Below are 22,429 nucleotides of genomic sequence, written 5' to 3' on the forward strand. Positions count from 1 at the left end.
CATGTCGTCTATCGTGATTACACAGGGTGATAAAAATAGTTCAAGTCTACCACAAATTATGTTTCATTCACATAATCCTATGTTTACATGGCATAGTTCTAAATTCAACCATCCACTCTCGCTTCAGAAAGAATTAACAAACAACTTAGAAGTTAGCTACGCTCCTAAGAAGAATAAGCACGGCGCATGCAAAGAAATCAACGTACGTCACAAAATCAAGCAATTAATATCGTTACTAGACTACATCGATAAATCCATTAGAATCCCATGAAGGCGGTTAGTTCATAATCGAACTAATCGACATCATGGATTCTAGTGAAAACATGATAAATAAAATACGAGAATAAATGGAATAAAAATACTTGAATTAATAATAAAGAACACAACGTTACAGAATTGATGTTCACGATCTCGCTCGAAACTGTCACTTCCTCGCGAAGAACGATCTACTACAAACTGATAATGTGCTTGATTACCAAGAAAACTAAACTATCATATTATTCTCTCTAAAAACTACTTGGAGGCTAGGGTTTACACATGAGAAAATAAATTACATTGACCAAGTCAACCGGGCCTCGACCGCTGCTCAATTCCCTCAGAAAAGCTTCAAAATTCGGCCCGGAACAATTCTGCTGGGCGCAGCCGCGCTAATCAAGCGCGGGCGCACTAGTTGACTGTGAGGTAGCGCGGGCGCGCTAGGCACTAGCGCGGGCGCGCTAGTGTCTGCCCCCGGATGGCCAATTTCTCCAATTCCGCTCGTTCTCGCGTGCATGTCCTTCCTCGCTCTAGTACCACTTCCGTAGGTGATCACGGTTGCATTTAGCACATGCAACAAGCCCTTTAAAACCCCTAGATAGCTCTAGTGGACGAGTGTGTTCTCGTGAGGGTTTGTAGAAGATGTACCCACAAAATCCCAGTCGTGATGAATCCACAATTCTCTATTCTTGCAAATAATGCACCAAAAACAACCTAAAATGAGAGAAAATCACTTCATCACCTCAACTCGTGACCTGCACAGAAAAACACTAAAAACACATCAAAAGACACTAAACACTTAAGTACAACCAACCAATTTAAGTGGAAATGAAGGCCTATAAGTGTGTATAAATACCACTTATCATGTTCCTTGAAAAAGAGATGCTTTCTAGAAAAACAGTGGGAGGATAATAGATCTCGATGAAGTTCGAGAACCACATGATAACATTGAACCAGAGCAGGAACCTGAGCAGGATGTACATCAAATATTGAGAGTAATCCTGTTCCGGAAACACAGGTTGTTCGTAGATCTAGTAGGGTTCGCCATGAGCCAGAGAGATATTATGGTTTTCTCTTGACTCAAACTGGTGATGTGATGCTTATGGATAATGATGAGCCTCTAACCTACAAAGATGCTAAGAACACTCCAGATTCCAAGAGATGGCTTGATGCCATGAAATCTGAGATGGATTCCATGTATGAAAACCAAGTACGGACTTTGGTTGATTTACCCGAGGGAGTTAAACTATGAGTGTAAATGGGTTTTCAAAAAGAAAACCGACATGGATGGAAATGTTCAGACCTATAAGGCACGACTAGTTGCAAAAGGTTTCAGACAGATTCATGGTATTGACTATGATGAAACCTTCTCACCAGTTTGCTATGGTCAAATCCATCAGGATTTTGATTGCAATAGCTGCTTACTATGACTACGAAATCTGGCAGATGGATGTCAAAACCGCCTTCTTGAATGGAAGCCTAGAAGAGGATGTGTATATGACACAACCTGAAGGTTTTGTCGATCCGAGATTTCCCAAATGGTTTGTAAGTTGCGACGATGTATGGATTGAAGCAAGCCTCAAGGAGATGGAATATTCGTTTTGATGAAACAGTCAAAGAGTTTGGCTTCATTCAAAATGAAGATGAGCCTTGTGTTTACAAGAAAGTGAGTGGGAGCCATGTGGCATTCCTAGTGCTATATGTGGATGACATATTACTAATGGGGAATGACATACCTTCTTTACAGGCTGTTAAGACTTGGTTGAGCAAAAATTTCTCGATGAAAGACTTGGGCGATGCGACCTATATATTAGGGATCAGGATCTATAGAGATAGATCAAGAAGACTAATCGGCCTAAGTCAGAGTACATACATTGATAAGGTATTGCATCGATTTGGGATGCAAGAGGCAAAAAGGGGATATGTCTCAATGTCTCACGGGATATTGATCTCGAAAAAAAAGTCTGAAATCATTGGATGATAAGGACCGTATGAGCAAAGTTCCATATGCTTCGGCAATTGGTTCCATAATGTATGCAATGATATGTACTCGTCCTGATGTCTCGTATGCCTTGAGCATGACGAGTAGATACCAGTCTAATCCAGGTGAAGGTCACTGGACGGCAGTCAAGAATATTCTTAAGTACCTAAAGAGGACTAAAGATCAATTCTTGGTATATGGAGGAGAAGAGAAACTAGTTGTAAAAGGTTACACACAGATGCTAGTTTCCAAACAGACAAAGATGATTCGATCTCTCAGTCTGGCTTTGTATTTTGTCTAAATGGAGGTGCTGTTAGTTGGAAAAGTTCAAAGCAAGAGACGGTTGCCGATTCTACAATGGAGGCTGAGTATATAGCTGCTTGTGAAAGCCAAGGAAGCTGTTTGGATCAGGAAATTTCTTACAGAACTTGATGTGGTTCCTTCAGTATCAGATCCGATAGATTTGTACTATGACAATAATGGAGCCATTTCACAGGCTAAGGAACCCCGATCTCATTCCCGCAGAAATGAGAGCCTTCATCACTGATAATGACTCTAGGGACTCCGAAACGGGTAAAGATTTGTTTTTGAAGAAATTGCAAGACCAACCTTAGCATCTTTGTAGGTAAGGCTTTCACCTCCACCCATTAGACACGTAGTCAACTGTTAATAGAATATACTGGTTGTGCAAGACAAATGAACGGTCCCATAAAGTCAATACCCAAACGTCAAATATTTCGACTTCCAAAAGCATTTTAAGAGGCATTTCATTCCCCTAGAAATATTACCTGTACGTTGACATCGATCGCAACCAACACAAACTGATGAGCATCTTTAAACGAGTTGGCCAGTAAAAACTGCTTGAAGTACCCTCTTTGCTGTCTTCTCTCCGCTATAATGGCCTCCATAACCAGTGGAATGGCACTCGGGCAAAACTCCCTCAACGTCATTATTAGGGATACACCGTCTGAGAATTTGATCGACTCCTTGTTTAAAACAAAAATGGTTCATCCCAAATATACCATTTCACATCGTGAAGGAATTTCTTGCGTTGAGCATAAGAGAATTCTGGAGGAATGACCTACTCACCAGATAATTTACAATGTCAGCAACCAGTCTGCTCTCGGCCTCAGCCCCAACAACTGTTTATCTGGGAAGAATTCATTAATTAGAATACTGTCGGTAGTTTGTTACTATGATCTCTAGTCGGGATAAATGATCCGCTACCTGATTTTCTGTGCCCTTCCGATCTTTAATTTCTACATCAAATTCTTGGAGTAATAGAACCCAACGAATTAGCCTTGGTTTGGAATCCTTCTCTGAAATGAGATACCGAATGGCTGCATGATCAGTGTATAACCACTACCTTTGTTCCAAGAAGATAAGACCTGAACTTCTCAAAGCTAAAGACAATAGCTAGAAGTTCTTTTTCTGTAGTAGTGTAATTCAACTGTGCATCATTTAAAGTTTTGCTGGCGTAGTAGATAACATGAAACACATTACTTGTACGCTGGCCCAGTACAGCTCCACAGCATAATCACTGGCATCACACATCAATTCTAATGGTTTACTCCAATCAGGTGCAGTGATGATAGGTGCTGATGTCAACTTCTTTTTCAAAATTTCAAATGCTTCCAAGCACTCCTCATCAAATTTGAATGGATTGTCTTTCTCTAACAGATTGCACAGAGGTTTGGAAATTTTGAGAAGTCTTTGATGAACTCCGATAGAAACTTGCATGACCAAGGAAGCTTCGGATGCCTTTAACCGAGAGTGGTGGAGGAAGATTTTTAATTGTTTCCACCTTCGCTTTATCCATTCCCGTCCCTTGGGCAGATACTTTATGTCCCAATATGATTCCTTCTTGCACCATGAATGGCATTTTTCCCAATTGAGAATCAGATTAGTTTCCACACAGCGCTTAAGAACCAGTCTCAGATTCGTGAGGCATTCGTCATAAGATGTTCCAAATACAGAAAATCATCCATGAATACCTCCACATTGATGCCGATCATCTCTGAGAATATTGGCCATCTGCACCTTTGAAAAGTGGCTGGTGCACCGCATAAATCAAAAGGTATGCTTCGTGAATGCAAATGTACCATAAAGGCATGTAAAGGTTGTCTTTTCTTGATCCTCCGAGAAATAGCAATCTGATTATAGCCAGAATACCCATCCAACAGGCAATAGAAATTCATGACCAGCCAACCTGTCAAGCATCTGATCAATAAAAGGCAGAGGGAAGTGATCCTTCCTTGTAGCTTTATTCAGCTTTCTGTAGTCCATGCAAATCCTCCAACCAGTGACAGTTCTAGTTGAGATGAGTTCCCTTTTTTCGTTGGCTACTACTGTCATGCCTCCTTCTTAGGCACACATTGTATTGGACTCACCCATGAGCTATCTGAAATTGGATATATGATACCTGCATCGAGCCATTTAAGAATCTCTTTCTTTACAACCTCCTTCATGATAGGATTAACCTTCTCTGTTGTTCCACTGAAGGTTTGCTTCCTTCTTCAATGAGAATTGTTGACAAAAGGATGGACTGATTCCCTTGATATCAGCTATAGTCCAACCAATTGCTGTTTTGAATTCCCTTAGCACCCTGCAAAAGTTTTCTCTTCCTCACCTGACAAGTTAGCTGCAATAATAACAGGAAGAGTAGAACCTTCACCAAGAAAAGCATACCTCAAGTGATCCGGTAGCGGTTTAAGTTCAAGTTTAGGTGCTTCGATCACTGATGGTTGTAGTGGTTTATGATCTTCCTTTTGTTCCTCCAAGCCAAGAGATTCGACAGGTGGTTCAAAATTCCTTCGCCAAGGTGATGAGTTAAGATGATGGAGTTCTTCCAATTCTTCTTCACTGTCCAATTCCTCATCATTGGTAAGGATTGCTTCCAATACATCATTCTGTAAAACCCGCTGGCTATTAGCTTCTGCCGTAGTATCAAGTACATCCATACTGAAACAAGATTCCTCATCAGTCGGTAATTTCATTGCATTGAATACGTTGAACGTGACCGTCTGATCTTGTATTCTCATTGTAAGTTCCCTTTTTTGGACATCGATCAAAGTTTGCCCGGTGGCTAAAAGGGTCTACCCAAGATGATAGGAATTTTTGTTCTCTTCAAAATCAAGAATGACGAAGTCGGCTGGAAATATTATTTATCAACCTTGACCAGCACAATTCAATATACCCTCGGATATGTGATCGAACGATCAGCCAGCTGTAAAGACATGTTTGTCGGCTTGAGCTCTGGCAGGCCAAGTTGTGTGAAGATAGATAGAGGCATCAGTGATGCTAGCTCCCAAGTCGCACAGACACTTATCAAAAGAGAACTCCCCAATAGTGCAAGGGATAGTGAAGCTTCCCGGATCTTTCAGCTTAGGTGGTAATTTCTGTTGAGTACAGCACTACATTCCTCTGTTAGTGCCACTGTCTCTAATTCTTCGAGCTTAGCTTTTTGAAAGAATACCCTTCATGAATCTGGCATAGCTAGGCATTTGCTCGAGTGCTTCTGCAAACGGAATGTTGATGTGAAGCTTTTTGAAAACCTCAAGATATTACCAAATTGCTTATCCAGCTGTTGTTTCTTCAACCTCCTAGGAAACGCGGTGGTGGGTATATTTGCTTTGGCATAGTAGCAGCTGCAGGAATAGCCCTATCCAATTCAACATTAGGTTTTATGCCCATTGTATTCGAAGGGAGTTCTGCTAGATTTCTTGTGGTTCATCATCCTGATCTTGTACTAATGTTGAGGTTGGCCCTGTTGTAGTTATTCCAGATCTCAGCGTAATGGATTGGACTTGCTCCTTAGAGTCCCTCTTACCTGGTACCTCTGTATCACTAGGGAGATTCCCCTGTGGTCTCTGCTTAATAAAGCATTAGCTAACTGACCGACTTTTGTCTCCAAGGCTTTTAAAAGTTACTGCCTGACTCTTGTACATGAGTCTTAGTTCTTCCATGTCAGACCTTTCGTTAGCTGATTGCCCATGATTCTGAAATCCCGGAGGATGATATGGCGTGTTTAGGTGCATACTGTTGTGAAGTTCCAGCCTGACTATATTGTTTTAGTCCTTGTGAAATCCTTGTTGAGGCTGATTATAACCTGATTATACTCCCAGCTGAAATTCGGATAATTTCGGTTGTTAAGATGGTAAGTAGCTGGAGCAGGCTGTTGACCTCTCTGAAAGTTGCTCACAAATTGTGCTGATCACTAGAAATGGCACACTGATCAGTAGAGTGAGTACCAGCACATAATTCGCAATTGAGATTGGCTGTTGAATTCCTTGGTGAGCCAGAGAATCGACTTTCATCGTGAGAGCCTTAAGTTGAGCAGCAATAGCTGTAGACGTGTCAAGATCAAGAACTCCGGCTACCTTCCCTCGAGTAAGTCTTTGGGTAGGTTGCTGATATCATTAGCAGCCATCTTTTCAATAAGATCATAAGCTTCTTCATAACTTTTAGCCCATAGCGCACCTCCAGAAGCAGCATCAAGCATAGGTCTGGATGGAGGTCCAAGACCATTATAGAAACAGTTTATTTGCATCCAATCCGGCATGCCATGATGGGACACTTCCTTAGCATCTCCTTATATGCTCCCAGGCTCACAGAATGTTTCTCCTGATTGTTGAGAGAATTGAGATAGGCATTTCGTAGTGCAGCAGTCTTTGCCATGGGGAAGAATTTAGTGAGAAATTTCTGAGATAGATCTTCCCATGTAGTAATAGAGCCAGATGGTAAAGAATGCAACCATCCCTAGCCTTATCTCTCCAGTGAAAATGGGAAAGCCTTAGCTTCACAGCATCATCAGAGACTTCATTAAATTTGAAGGTGTCACAGATCTCTATAAAATTACGTATATGCATATTAGGGTCTTCAGTAGGAGAACCCCCATACTGTACCGAGTTCTGGACCATTGAATAGTTCCTGTTTGATTTCAAAGGCTTTGGCTACGATTGCAGGCCTGACAATGCTTGACTGGATTCATCGATCTTTGGCATAGAGAAATCCTTTAATGCCTTACTGTCTGGTTGTGCTTCAGGTTCTGTCATCGTTTCCAGAATCAGAAGAAGAAGTTGAATCAATGCGTTCCTTACGAGCTTTAGAACGTGTTAGCATAAACGCGACCCAAGTACCTGAAATAAAGAAAAGAAGAAAAGTGAGAGAGAATAGAATCCTAGTCAGTGAATTTTTATGCACACTGATGACAAGTACATAAACTACATTAATTAACACCGAGTCCCCGGCAGCGGCGCCAAAACTTGTTCGCAAAAATCTACACGCAAGCGCACGTGAGTCACAAGTAATATATTTGTTCGTTCCCACAGAGACTGGGAATTAGAATACGCACCTATGCAACATGTATGAGTAATTTTCACTGCTAAGACAATTAAAGGATGTGGTTCTTTTATACTAATAACTAATTTACTAATCAATTCAGAATAGGAAAACACATGGGATCTAACTTCATTATTGAATTCATCTAGAATTGAAATTACTGATTAACATGTGACTGTTGATCCTAATCAGACAACACGAAGTATACATGGCCAACTCTCGTTGGCACACATATCATACCAATCAAAATCCACAATTAAGACAGAAATCTCATGGACACCAACAAAGCTCAGACCCATATCTCTATAGCGGTAGTGTAAGCAGAGAGGTTTAATAACATGTCGTCTATCGTGATTACACAGGGTGATAAAAATAGTTCAAGTCTCCACAAATTATGTTTCATTCACATAATCCTATGTTTACATGGCATAGTTCTAAATTCAACCATCCACTCTCGCTTCAGAAAGAATTAACAAACAACTTAGAAGTTAGCTACGCTCCTAGAAGAATAAGCACGGCGCATGCAAGAAATCAACGTACGTCACAAAATCAAGCAATTAATATTCGTTACTAGACTACATCGATAAATCCATACAATAATAAACTACATTATAATAATATGCTCTCCTTAGATGACCACCCCAAACTTAAAATTTTCAATGTCCCCATTGAAAGCGGTAAAAAGGCTAGAGCACCCACATACCTACTCGGAGTCCGAGTCCTCCCCTCCTCTGCTGGAGGTGAATCAGGTGGAGGATACTGCATCCCTGCTCCGAATACTGGCCACTGAACTGTGACCCCCTGTGCGGTAAAGCATTACCACAGAGCTTGTGTCAAGTCAATGCAAACCTCTGGTGGATGTCATGCATTGTCCATCCGTCTCGCTAGTCGGATAATGAACATCTCCCATCGGTTCGGAGCTCCTCTCCGTCTGAGAAGTACCCTCCAGAGCTCTAGTACGCTCCCTCCTAATAAATCCTGGACGTCCCCCTGGCATCTCATCATATATGTACCCGAGGCCTCGAGGGTGGGGACTCCTCTATCCCACTCCGTCATCCGACTGATCGCCGAATGATCAATAGGTGCTGCTGGCAACTGTAATTGCTCGTTGGCTGGCCAACGAACACCGCTTGCTCGACATAGCTTCGTAACAATTGTGCCGTATGGAATGGCACCAGTGGTTCCTCCTCCCTGTAAGAACCTCAGAATCCCCTGATGAATAACATGTCCCAGATCAATATACTTGTCCGAGACAATCCCAAAGAGCAGAATAGCTCTATCCACCGTCACCTCATGCCCATGTGAAGATGGCATGATGTTAGCACAGATGAAGGCGTTCCACGCCTTCGCATACCGGTTTAAAGCGGCTGCCGGAAAAGAAACATGTGCCGGCAAAGGAGGTGCTGTCATCTTCCAATTCGTATCCGGCACACACATATCATACACCAACCGCTCAAGATCAACCGGATCATCGTCAAAACCGGCGTTTGGCACGCCCGATCCTCTCTACAACCCAATCTTCTTCATTACGACGGCGCTTGGCACGCCCCCAATCACTCTACGGATCGCCTCCGCACTATAATCCACACGGATTCCTCGCACCACCGTGAACCCATCGCGATTCTCCTTGGCATTAGCATAGAACTCGCGAATAATGGCCAAGGGAACCGCCTCCGGAGCCTCGCAAAAAGACTCCCATCCCCTTTCTTGAATCATCTTCAAGAGATCACCATCTTCCGCCGTGGGTAAGAATCCCCTCTCCTTGACTATCGACTTATTCATAAGCCGTTGAAACTCGTTTCGTGCACCATCGGAGGTGAACTCAACATCACCCATCGAGGAAGAATCGCTAGATGTAGGGGCTTGGGTGCTTGGTCCTTGTGATCTTCGGGCTCTTTTGGGTGCCATTAATAGAGATTTAGAGTTGCAAGAGGTTTATGTGTGGTGGGATTGAGAGATTTGATGGTGGTTGTGTGTATGGAGGTGTGTATATATAAGTAGGGTTTGTAGAATTAGAATAGGAATTGGAGATGGGTTTTGTGTTTATATAGGATTTTGAGAGCTGAGTTAGGGTTATTGAGGATATATTTCGGGCTAGGCATGCAAAATTAGGATTGTGGGCTTTTAAAAACGGAAAATAAATATTTTTGGGAGAAAATCGGGCTTCTGGGCAGACAGTAGCGCGGCCGCGCTAAGTATAGCGCGGGCGCGCTGTACACTTTAGCGCGGGCGCGCTGGACACTAGCGCGGGCGCGCTAGTGTCTGCCACCCAGGGCCAAATTTTCTCGTTTTTTTTGCGTTTTTGAGGTTTACAACGGTACAACATGGTTCCAATGCGCGGGTTGCCTCCCACGAAGCGCTTGTTTAACGTCGTTAGCTCGACGTGAAGTCCAGAATTAATCCGATTTCGATTGAAGAATCGTGGTTTGTACCTCACGGTTCACATTTCCGCCAAAGTAAGGCTTCAACCGTTGACCATTAACCTTAAATGATTCATCCGGTGATTTGGCATAGATTTCTACCGCACCGTGGGGGAATACTGTCTTGACTGTAAACGGTCCCGACCAGCGTGACTTGAGTTTCCCTGGAAACAGCTTCAACCGAGAGTTATACAATATAACCAATTGTCCTACCACAAAAGATTTTTGTATCAACCGCTGATCATGCAATCTTTTCACTTTCTCTTTGTAGAGTTTGTTATTTTCATAAGCACGGAGGCGGAACTCCTCCAACTCATTGAGTTGAATCATGCGTTTCTCTCCAGCTAATTGTAAGTCGAAATTCAACTTCTTTAGTGCCCAATAAGCTTTATGTTCCAACTCTACTGGTAAGTGACAAGCTTTCCCAAACACTAGCTGAAATGGAGAAGTACCCAATGGTGTTTTGTAAGCTGTTCGATAAGCCCAAGCAGCCTCGTCTAATCGCAAGGACCAGTCTTTCCTAGAAGGGTTAACTACCTTCTCTAATATGCGTTTGATCTCTCTGTTAGACACTTCAGCTTGACCATTCGTTTGAGGATGATAAGCAGTAGCAACCCGGTGATTGATATTATACCTCGTCATCAAGGTTGTGAATTTCCGATTGCAGAAATGAGAGCCTTCATCACTGATAATGACTCTAGGGACTCCGAAACGGGTAAAGATTTGTTTTTGAAGAAATTGCAAGACCACCTTAGCATCATTTGTAGGTAAGGCTTTCACCTCCACCCATTTAGACACGTAGTCAACTGTTAATAGAATATACTGGTTGTTGCAAGACGAAATGAACGGTCCCATAAAGTCAATACCCCAAACGTCAAATATTTCGACTTCCAAAAGCATTTAAGAGGCATTTCATTCCTCCTAGAAATATTACCTGTACGTTGACATCGATCGCAACCCAACACAAACTGATGAGCATCTTTAAACAGAGTTGGCCAGTAAAAACCTGCTTGAAGTACCCTCTTTGCTGTCTTCTCTCCGCTATAATGGCCTCCATAACCAGTGGAATGGCACTCGGGCAAAACTCCCTCAACTTCATTATTAGGGATACACCGTCTGAGAATTTGATCGACTCCTTGTTTAAACAAAAATGGTTCATCCCAAATATACCATTTCACATCGTGAAGGAATTTCTTGCGTTGAGCATAAGAGAATTCTGGAGGAATGACCTTACTCACCAGATAATTTACAATGTCAGCAAACCATGGCTCTTCGGCCTCAGCCCCAAACAACTGTTTATCTGGGAAGAATTCATTAATTAGAATACTGTCGGTAGTTTGTTTACTATGATCTTCTAGTCGGGATAAATGATCCGCTACCTGATTTTCTGTGCCCTTCCGATCTTTAATTTCTACATCAAATTCTTGGAGTAATAGAACCCAACGAATTAGCCTTGGTTTGGAATCCTTCTCTGAAATGAGATACCGAATGGCTGCATGATCAGTGTATACCACTACCTTTGTTCCAAGAAGATAAGACCTGAACTTCTCAAAGCTAAAGACAATAGCTAGAAGTTCTTTTTCTGTAGTAGTGTAATTCAACTGTGCATCATTTAAAGTTTTGCTGGCGTAGTAGATAACATGAAACACATTACTTGTACGCTGGCCCAGTACAGCTCCTACAGCATAATCACTGGCATCACACATCAATTCTAATGGTTTACTCCAATCAGGTGCAGTGATGATAGGTGCTGATGTCAACTTCTTTTTCAAAATTTCAAATGCTTCCAAGCACTCCTCATCAAATTTGAATGGATTGTCTTTCTCTAACAGATTGCACAGAGGTTTGGAAATTTTGAGAAGTCTTTGATGAATCTCCGATAGAAACTTGCATGACCAAGGAAGCTTCGGATGCCTTTAACCGAGAGTGGTGGAGGAAGATTTTTAATTGTTTCCACCTTCGCTTTATCCACTTCCAGTCCCTTGGCAGATACTTTATGTCCCAATATGATTCCTTCTTGCACCATGAAATGGCATTTTTCCCAATTGAGAATCAGATTAGTTTCCACACAGCGCTTAAGAACCATTCTCAGATTCGTGAGGCATTCGTCATAAGATGTTCCAAATACAGAAAAATCATCCATGAATACCTCCACATTGATGCCGATCATCTCTGAGAATATTGCCATCATGCACCTTTGAAAAGTGGCTGGTGCACCGCATAAATCAAAAGGTACTCTTCGGAATGCAAATGTACCATAAAGGCATGTAAAGGTTGTCTTTTCTTGATCCTCCGGAGAAATAGCAATCTGATTATAGCCAGAATACCCATCCAACAGGCAATAGAATTCATGACCAGCCAACCTGTCAAGCATCTGATCAATAAAAGGCAGAGGGAAGTGATCCTTCCTTGTAGCTTTATTCAGCTTTCTGTAGTCCATGCAAATCCTCCAACCAGTGACAGTTCTAGTTGAGATGAGTTCCCTTTTTTCGTTGGCTACTACTGTCATGCCTCCTTTCTTAGGCACACATTGTATTGGACTCACCCATGAGCTATCTGAAATTGGATATATGATACCTGCATCGAGCCATTTAAGAATCTCTTTCTTTACAACCTCCTTCATGATAGGATTTAACCTTCTCTGTTGTTCCACTGAAGGTTTGCTTCCTTCTTCAATGAGAATTTTGTGTTGACAAAAGGATGGACTGATTCCCTTGATATCAGCTATAGTCCAACCAATTGCTGTTTTGAATTCCCTTAGCACCCTCAAAAGTTTTTCCTCTTCCTCACCTGACAAGTTAGCTGCAATAATAACAGGAAGAGTAGAACCTTCACCAAGAAAAGCATACCTCAAGTGATCCGGTAGCGGTTTAAGTTCAAGTTTAGGTGCTTCGATCACTGATGGTTGTAGTGGTTTATGATCTTCCTTTTGTTCCTCCAAGCCAAGAGATTCGACAGGTGGTTCAAAATTCCTTCGCCAAGGTGATGAGTTAAGATGATGGAGTTCTTCCAATTCTTCTTCACTGTCCAATTCCTCATCATTGGTAAGGATTGCTTCCAATACATCATTCTGTAAAACCCGCTGGCTATTAGCTTCTGCCGTAGTATCAAGTACATCCATACTGAAACAAGATTCCTCATCAGTCGGTAATTTCATTGCATTGAATACGTTGAACGTGACCGTCTGATCTTGTATTCTCATTGTAAGTTCCCTTTTTTGGACATCGATCAAAGTTTGCCCGGTGGCTAAAAAGGGTCTACCCAAGATGATAGGAATTCTTTTGTCTTCTTCAAAATCAAGAATGACGAAGTCGGCTGGAAATATTAATTTATCAACCTTGACCAGCACATATTCAATTATACCCCTCGGATATGTGATCGAACGATCAGCCAGCTGTAAAGACATGTTTGTCGGCTTGAGCTCTGGCAGGCCAAGTTGTGTGAAGATAGATAGAGGCATCAGATTGATGCTAGCTCCCAAGTCGCACAGACACTTATCAAAAGAGAACTCCCCAATAGTGCAAGGGATAGTGAAGCTTCCCGGATCTTTCAGCTTAGGTGGTAATTTCTGTTGAAGTACAGCACTACATTCCTCTGTTAGTGCCACTGTCTCTAATTCTTCGAGCTTTAGCTTTTTTGAAAGAATACCCTTCATGAATCTGGCATAGCTAGGCATTTGCTCGAGTGCTTCTGCAAACGGAATGTTGATGTGAAGCTTTTTGAAAACCTCAAGGAATTTACCAAATTGCTTATCCAGCTGTTGTTTCTTCAACCTCCTAGGAAACGGAGGTGGTGGGTATATTTGCTTTGGCATAGTAGCAGCTGCAGGAATAGCCCTATCCAATTCAACATTAGGTTTTATGCCCATTGTATTCGAAGGGAGTTCTGCTAGAATTTCTTGTGGTTCATCATCCTGATCTTGTACTAATGTTGAGGTTGGCCCTGTTGTAGTTATTCCAGATCTCAGCGTAATGGATTGGACTTGCTCCTTAGAGTCCCTCTTACCTGGTACCTCTGTATCACTAGGGAGATTCCCCTGTGGTCTGCTTAATAAAGCATTAGCTAACTGACCGACTTTTGTCTCCAAGGCTTTTAAAGTTACTGCCTGACTCTTGTACATGAGTCTTAGTTCTTCCATGTCAGACCTTTCGTTAGCTGATTGCCCATGATTCTGAAATCCCGGAGGATGATATGGCTGTTTAGGTGCATACTGTTGTGAAGTTCCAGCCTGACTATATTGTTTAGGTCCTTGTTGAAATCCTTGTTGAGGCTGATTATAACCCTGATTATTACTCCAGCTGAAATTCGGATAATTTCGGTTGTTAAGATGGTAAGTAGCTGGAGCAGGCTGTTGACCTCTCTGAAAGTTGCTCACAAATTGTGCTGATTCACTAGAAATGGCACACTGATCAGTAGAGTGAGTACCAGCACATAATTCGCAAATTGAGATTGGCTGTTGAATTCCTTGGTGAGCCAGAGAATCGACTTTCATCGTGAGAGCCTTAAGTTGAGCAGCAATAGCTGTAGACGTGTCAAGATCAAGAACTCCGGCTACCTTCCCTCGAGTAAGTCTTTGGGTAGGGTTCTGATATTCATTAGCAGCCATCATTTCAATAAGATCATAAGCTTCTTCATAACTTTTAGCCCATAGCGCACCTCCAGAAGCAGCATCAAGCATAGGTCTGGATTGAGGTCCAAGACCATTATAGAAACAGTTTATTTGCATCCAATCCGGCATGCCATGATGGGGACACTTCCTTAGCATCTCCTTATATCGCTCCCAGGCTTCACAGAATGTTTCTCCTGATTGTTGAGAGAATTGAGATAGAGCATTTCGTAGTGCAGCAGTCTTTGCCATGGGGAAGAATTTAGTGAGAAATTTCTGAGATAGATCTTCCCATGTAGTAATAGAGCCAGATGGTAAAGAATGCAACCATCCCTTAGCCTTATCTCTCAGTGAAAATGGGAAAAGCCTTAGCTTCACAGCATCATCAGAGACTTCATTAAATTTGAAGGTGTCACAGATCTCTATAAAATTACGTATATGCATATTAGGGTCTTCAGTAGGAGAACCCCCATACTGTACCGAGTTCTGGACCATTTGAATAGTTCCTGGTTTGATTTCAAAGGCTTTGGCTACGATTGCAGGCCTGACAATGCTTGACTGGATATCATCGATCTTTGGCATAGAGAAATCCTTTAATGCCTTACTGTCTGGTTGTGCTTCAGGTTCTGTCATCGTTTCAGAATCAGAAGAAGAAGTTGAATCAATTGCTTCCTTACGAGCTTTAGAACGTGTTAGCATAAACGCGACCCAAGTACCTGAAATAAAGAAAAGAAGAAAAGTGAGAAGAGAATAGAATCCTAGTCAGTGAATTTTTAATGCACACTGATGACAAGTACATAAACTAATTAATTAACACCGAGTCCCCGGCAGCGGCGCCAAAAACTTGTTCGCAAAAATCTACACGCAAGCGCACGTGATCACAAGTAATATATTTGTTCGTTCCCACAGAGACTGGTGAATTAAGAATACGCACCTATGCAACAATGTATGAGTAATTTTCACTGCTAAGACAATTAACAAGGATGTGTTCTTTTATACTAATAACTAAATTTACTAATCAAATTCAGAATAGGAAAACACATGGGATTCTAACTTCATTATTGAATTCATCTAGAATTGAAATTACTGATTAACATGTGACTGTTGATCCTAATCAGACAACACGAAAGTAATACATGCCAACTCTCGTTGCACACATATCATACCAATCAAAATCCACAATTAAGACAGAAATCTCATGGACACCAACAAAGCTCAGACCCTATATCTCTATAGCGGTAGTGTAAGCAGAGAGGTTTAATAACATGTCGTCTATCGTGATTACACAGGGTGATAAAAATAGTTCAAGTCTACCACAAATTATGTTTCATTCACATAATCCTATGTTTACATGGCATAGTTCTAAATTCAACCATCCACTCTCGCTTCAGAAAGAATTAACAAACAACTTAGAAGTTAGCTACGCTCCTAAGAAGAATAAGCACGGCGCATGCAAAGAAATCAACGTACGTCACAAAATCAAGCAATTAATATTCGTTACTAGACTACATCGATAAATCCATTAGAATCCCATGAAGGCGGTTAGTTCATAATCGAACTAATCGACATCATGGATTCTAGTGAAAACATGATAAATAAAATACGAGAATTAAATGGAATAAAAATACTTGAATTAATAATAAAGAACACAACGTTACAGAATTGATGTTCACGATCTCGCTCGAAACTGTCACTTCCTCGCGAAGAACGATCTACTACAAAACTGATAATGTGCTTGATTACCAAGAAAAACTAAACTATCATATTATTCTCTCTAAAAACTACTTGGAGGCTAGGGTTTTACACATGAGAAAATAAATTACATTGACCAAGTCAACCGGGCCTCGACCGCTGCTCAATTCCCTCAGAAAAGCTTCAAAATTCGGCCCGGAACAATTCTGCTGGGCGCAGCCGCGCTAATCAAGCGCGGGCGCACTAGTTGACTGTGAGGTAGCGCGGGCGCGCTAGGCACTAGCGCGGGCGCGCTAGTGTCTGCCCCCGGATGGCCAATTTCTCCAATTCCGCTCGTTCTCGCGTGCATGTCCTTCCTCGCTCTAGTACCACTTCCGTAGGTGATCACGGTTGCATTTAGCACATGCAACAAGCCCTTTAAACCCCTAGATAGCTCTAGTGGACGAGTGTGTTCTCGTGAGGGTTTGTAGAAGATGTACCCACAAAATCCCAAGTCGTGATGAATCCACAATTCTCTATTCTTGCAAATAATGCACCAAAAACAACCTAAAATGAGAGAAAATCACTTCATCACCTCAACTCGTGACCTGCACAGAAAAACACTAAAAACACATCAAAAGACACTAAACACTTAAGTACAACCAACCAATTTAAGTGGAAATGAAGGCCTATAAGTGTGTATAAATACCACTTATCATGTTCCTTGAAAAAGAGATGCTTTCTAAGAAAAACAGTGGGAGGATAATAGATCTCGATGAAGTTCGAGAACCACATGATAACATTGAACCAGAGCAGGAACCTGAGCAGGATGTACATCAAAATATTGAGAGTAATCCTGTTCCGGAAACACAGGTTGTTCGTAGATCTAGTAGGGTTCGCCATGAGCCAGAGAGATATTATGGTTTTCTCTTGACTCAAACTGGTGATGTGATGCTTATGGATAATGATGAGCCTCTAACCTACAAAGATGCTAAGAACACTCCAGATTCCAAGAGATGGCTTGATGCCATGAAATCTGAGATGGATTCCATGTATGAAAACCAAGTACGGACTTTGGTTGATTTACCCGAGGGAGTTAAACCTATTGAGTGTAAATGGGTTTTCAAAAAGAAAACCGACATGGATGGAAATGTTCAGACCTATAAGGCACGACTAGTTGCAAAAGGTTTCAGACAGATTCATGGTATTGACTATGATGAAACCTTCTCACCAGTTGCTATGGTCAAATCCATCAGGATTTTGCTTGCAATAGCTGCTTACTATGACTACGAAATCTGGCAGATGGATGTCAAAACCGCCTTCTTGAATGGAAGCCTAGAAGAGGATGTGTATATGACACAACCTGAAGGTTTTGTCGATCCGAGATTTCCCAAAATGGTTTGTAAGTTGCGACGATGTATGGATTGAAGCAAGCCTCAAGGAGATGGAATATTCGTTTTGATGAAACAGTCAAAGAGTTTGGCTTCATTCAAAATGAAGATGAGCCTTGTGTTTACAAGAAAGTGAGTGGGAGCCATGTGGCATTCCTAGTGCTATATGTGGATGACATATTACTAATGGGGAATGACATACCTTCTTTACAGGCTGTTAAGACTTGGTTGAGCAAAAATTTCTCGATGAAAGACTTGGGCGATGCGACCTATATATTAGGGATCAGGATCTATAGAGATAGATCAAGAAGACTAATCGGCCTAAGTCAGAGTACATACATTGATAAGGTATTGCATCGATTTGGGATGCAAGAGGCAAAAAGGGGATATGTCTCAATGTCTCACGGGATATTGATCTCGAAAAAAAACAGTCTGAAATCATTGGATGATAAGGACCGTATGAGCAAAGTTCCATATGCTTCGGCAATTGGTTCCATAATGTATGCAATGATATGTACTCGTCCTGATGTCTCGTATGCCTTGAGCATGACGAGTAGATACCAGTCTAATCCAGGTGAAGGTCACTGGACGGCAGTCAAGAATATTCTTAAGTACCTAAAGAGGACTAAAGATCAATTCTTGGTATATGGAGGAGAAGAGAAACTAGTTGTAAAAGGTTACACAGATGCTAGTTTCCAAACAGACAAAGATGATTCGATCTCTCAGTCTGGCTTTGTATTTTGTCTAAATGGAGGTGCTGTTAGTTGGAAAAGTTCAAAGCAAGAGACGGTTGCCGATTCTACAATGGAGGCTGAGTATATAGCTGCTTGTGAAGCAGCCAAGGAAGCTGTTTGGATCAGGAAATTTCTTACAGAACTTGATGTGGTTCCTTCAGTATCAGATCCGATAGATTTGTACTATGACAATAATGGAGCCATTTCACAGGCTAAGGAACCCCGATCTCATTCCCGCACTAAGCATATACTCAGACGATACCACCTACTCCGAGAGATTAACACTCGAGGGGATATACATATATGTAAAGTGCATACAGATGATAACATTGCAGATCCACTGACCAAGGCTTTGTCGCAGCAGAAGCACGAAGGTCATACTAGTTCCATGGGTATTAGATACATCAGAGATTGGCTCTAGTACAAGTGGGAGATTGTTAGTATTGGTGTCCTAGAGACAATACTATTGTGTTCTATCGTAGACATTTATGGATTATGTTATATTGATTATCGAATAAATATTTATTGTGTCTTTGTTTACTGCGTAATAAATTGAAAGCATAATAAATGTCCTTGGAATATTATATGTAATTCTATATCTCTAAGTATGTGACTTAGAAATGAGATTATGAGAATAATATCAAATTCCTAAATGTCCCTAGTCGAGTATCATTGTTAAGGGACAATAATGATGCATTAAGACTAGTATGTTTGTTGACTGATGATCACATCTCATTGATCATAGGTATAGTGATGCTAAAGTCAAGAACATAAGTGCATGTATCGACACATGGCACTGGAATGACCCACCGTGAGATTTTACATGTTAATAAGTGTCATTAGAAATTCTCACTGTGATAATGATGTAATGATCCTCTGACTTGATATCATTATATTTCTATATGAGAATTAATATACTTTGGTTGCACTAAAAGTTACTTTTGACCGGGTAATGATGAAATGTACATTGGGTATATTATGAATCGTATGAGAAATATGAATGATCTAGAAAGGATTTAACCCTCCTATTTTAGGAGTGATATTATTGGCCTCTTGATTGAGTGAGACTATAAAATGCATGGCCGTGCTCTTTTGTTTAATAGTCTACTCATTGATCAAGGAAATTCGGATTAGACGATGAAGAGGATGACACAATACATGCCTTGAGTCTGATCTATAATATAAGGTTAAAGGGATTATATTACATTGTACATTATTCACAAAAGGTTTAATTGAATCACCAATTATTATTATTACTTGGGTAGCAATGATGTATTACTAGATGCCGCTCATTGTTTATAATTTTATTATTGGATATTAAAATTATTGCCAGCGTAATAATAACCTAAAGGGTCACACACTTTGAACGTTTAAAGGAATTTTAATTTAAATTCTGAATTTAAATTAAATGATTAAGTTCGAAATAAATTATTTAATTGAGCCAGTCTTAATTAAGTAATTAGAATTTCGAATTTAATATTAAAACCAAAATCGGATTAGGTTTGGAGAAGCCCAAATCCGATTAGGGTTTGGCCCATCTATCTCTCTTCCCTACAAATACATAATGATGTATTGTTTTAGGGTTAAGCAACATAAAATTCGTTTTATTATAGAACCCTAGCAGCTCTACATCAAGAGAGGCTAGAGAGAGAGAGAGAGAGGCTGCATTCGGCTAGTACCGGCTCCGGTGATCTTTGGCGATCAGACGTTCGTGTGGACTGCTTAGAGAGGCGATCCTTAGACGAGGGCTGCGTGGTGATTGCTTGTTCCGGACCTCCATCTTTCGCTAACGTAAAGCTTCAACAAGGTATTATTTTTTATCTCCATGATCAACCGTTCTTTATAGATGGATCCTCGGGTTAGGGTTTCGGATTTTTTTTATTTTACGTCGATTATCCGCTGCGTTTGTTGCCCCGAAACCCAACAACATGATGGGGAGGTGTGTATTTATAGGGGAAAATTAGGGTAGAGGGGGGGTGTAGGTGTCCCATCTAGATGCTTCCTTGAGAATATCCCCCTATGATCCTTTTCTTCCCATCTTTTTCTCCTTTTTGCTTTATTCTTTTGTTTCTTCAAGCAGTTGCATATTTCCTAAAAAAAAGACAAATAAACAAATAAATAAGTGAGAACAAGCAATAATTAGGCATTTAAAATATACAAAAATATGCACTTATCAAACTTCCCCATACCTATATTTTGCTCGTCCTCGAGTAAAATCAAAAGAAAAGAAAATAAACTATGAAAACTAGATGCGATTCCTAGGCTCCTTGTCGTAGGCGTGACGGGTGATTTTAGGTTCACCAACCCGTTAAACTCGTAGACGATCTGTACAAGAGGAGTTTTGTCTCCTAAGGGTTTACAGAAGATATACCCATAAAATCTTTAAGACAGTCTAGCAAGTGTCTACTCGACTCTACCCTATTTTCGTTGGTGTTAACAAAAAAGGCGTTTTAAGGAAAATACGACTCAACGACTCTTCTACTAATAATCAAGATACAGTTGCCTCTAATCTACTTGAAATCGACTCAAAAATTCACTCGAAATCCAAGTAGTGTAATGAATTTAAGGCCTTTGATGGATCCTAATCGTCTAATAACATTTTCTCTTTTTCAACCAATTTTGAACTGACCCAATCTCTATCGAAACAAATATCTAGCCAAACTTCACAAACTCTTATTCTTCTCTTGCTGTACCAAGAAACAAGTCTTCCACCCAGAAATTGACAACTCCCACTTGTGCTTTTCCTGTCAATTTTGCAACCTGCAAAATCTGCATCAGAGTATCCAATTAGACTAAAATCTGATTCTCCAGGATACCATAATCCCAATGATGTGGTTCCCTTGAGATATTTGAATATCCTCTTTACTGCAATCAGATGAGGCTCTCTTGGATCTGCCTGAAATCTTGCACATAGACATGTGGCATACATTATGTATGGTCTACTTGCAGTCAGATAAAGCAAAGATCCAATCATTCCTCTGTAGTTTGTGATATCCACTGATGCACCAGTATCTTTGTCTAGCTTGGTTGCTGTTGCCATAGGAGTAGTTGCAGCTGAACTGTCTTGCATACCAAATTTCTTCAAGAGATTTCTGGTATACTTGGCTTGATTGATAAAGATCCCATCTTCAGTCTATTTAACTTGTAAACCCAGAAAATAACTGAGTTCCCCCATCATGCTCATTTGGTACCTAGACTGCATGAGCTTGGCAAATCTTTGACAGAGTTTAGCATTAGTGGAACCAAAAATGATATCATCAACATAGATTTGAACTAAAAGCAGATCATTACCATGATTCAAATAGAACAAGGTTTTATCTATGGTACCTCTAGTAAATCCACTTTCAAGAAGAAATTGAGCCAGAGTTTCATACCATGCCCTTGGAGCCTGCTTTAGTCCATAGAGTGCTTTGTCCAATCTATAAACATAGTCTGGATGCTTTGGATCCACAAAGCCTGGAGGTTGTTCAACATATACCTCTTCATCCAGTTTCCCATTAAGAAAAGCACTTTTGACATCCATCTGAAATACCTTGAATTTCTTTTGTGCAGCATAGGCCAGAAAGATTCTAATTGCCTCCAATCTTGCAACTGGAGCAAATGTCTCATCATAATCAATACCTTCCTGTTGTGAATACCCTTTTGCCACAAGTCTTGCTTTATTCCTTGTAATGACACCTTCACTATCTGTTTTGTTTCTGAAAACCCATTTTGTACCAACTATGGATCTATCTTTAGGTCTTGGTACTAGGGTCCAGACTTTATTTCTCTCAAACTCATTTAGCTCTTCTTGCATTGCTTGAATCCAGTCAGCATCTTGAAGAGCTTCCTCCACCTTTTTAGGTTCTGTTTGTGACAGAAAGCAATGATGTAAACACTCATTTGTTGTAGCTGTCCTTGTTTGCACACCTGCTTCTGGATTTCCAATTATTAAATCAGGTGTATGAGATTTTGTCCACTTCCTAGCATGTGGAAGTTGGCTACTTTCATCATTGGATCCTCCCCCTTGATCCATGCTCTCTTGATTCTGT

At 40.9% G+C, this 22,429-nt stretch overlaps 1 non-coding gene across 1 annotated transcript; it reads left to right on the top strand.

Annotated features, from left to right (window-relative positions):
• The first annotated feature begins 14,732 nt into the window (after nt 1–14,732).
• Nucleotides 14,733–14,839, top strand: LOC135151772 (small nucleolar RNA R71). Its single transcript, XR_010290691.1, has one exon. It is a non-coding gene; the product is annotated as a small nucleolar RNA R71 (small nucleolar RNA).
• Nucleotides 14,840–22,429: the final 7,590 nt, after the last annotated feature.

This window comes from Daucus carota, chromosome 3 (genome assembly GCF_001625215.2).
Source record: "Daucus carota subsp. sativus chromosome 3, DH1 v3.0, whole genome shotgun sequence".
NCBI lineage: Eukaryota > Viridiplantae > Streptophyta > Magnoliopsida > Apiales > Apiaceae > Daucus > Daucus carota.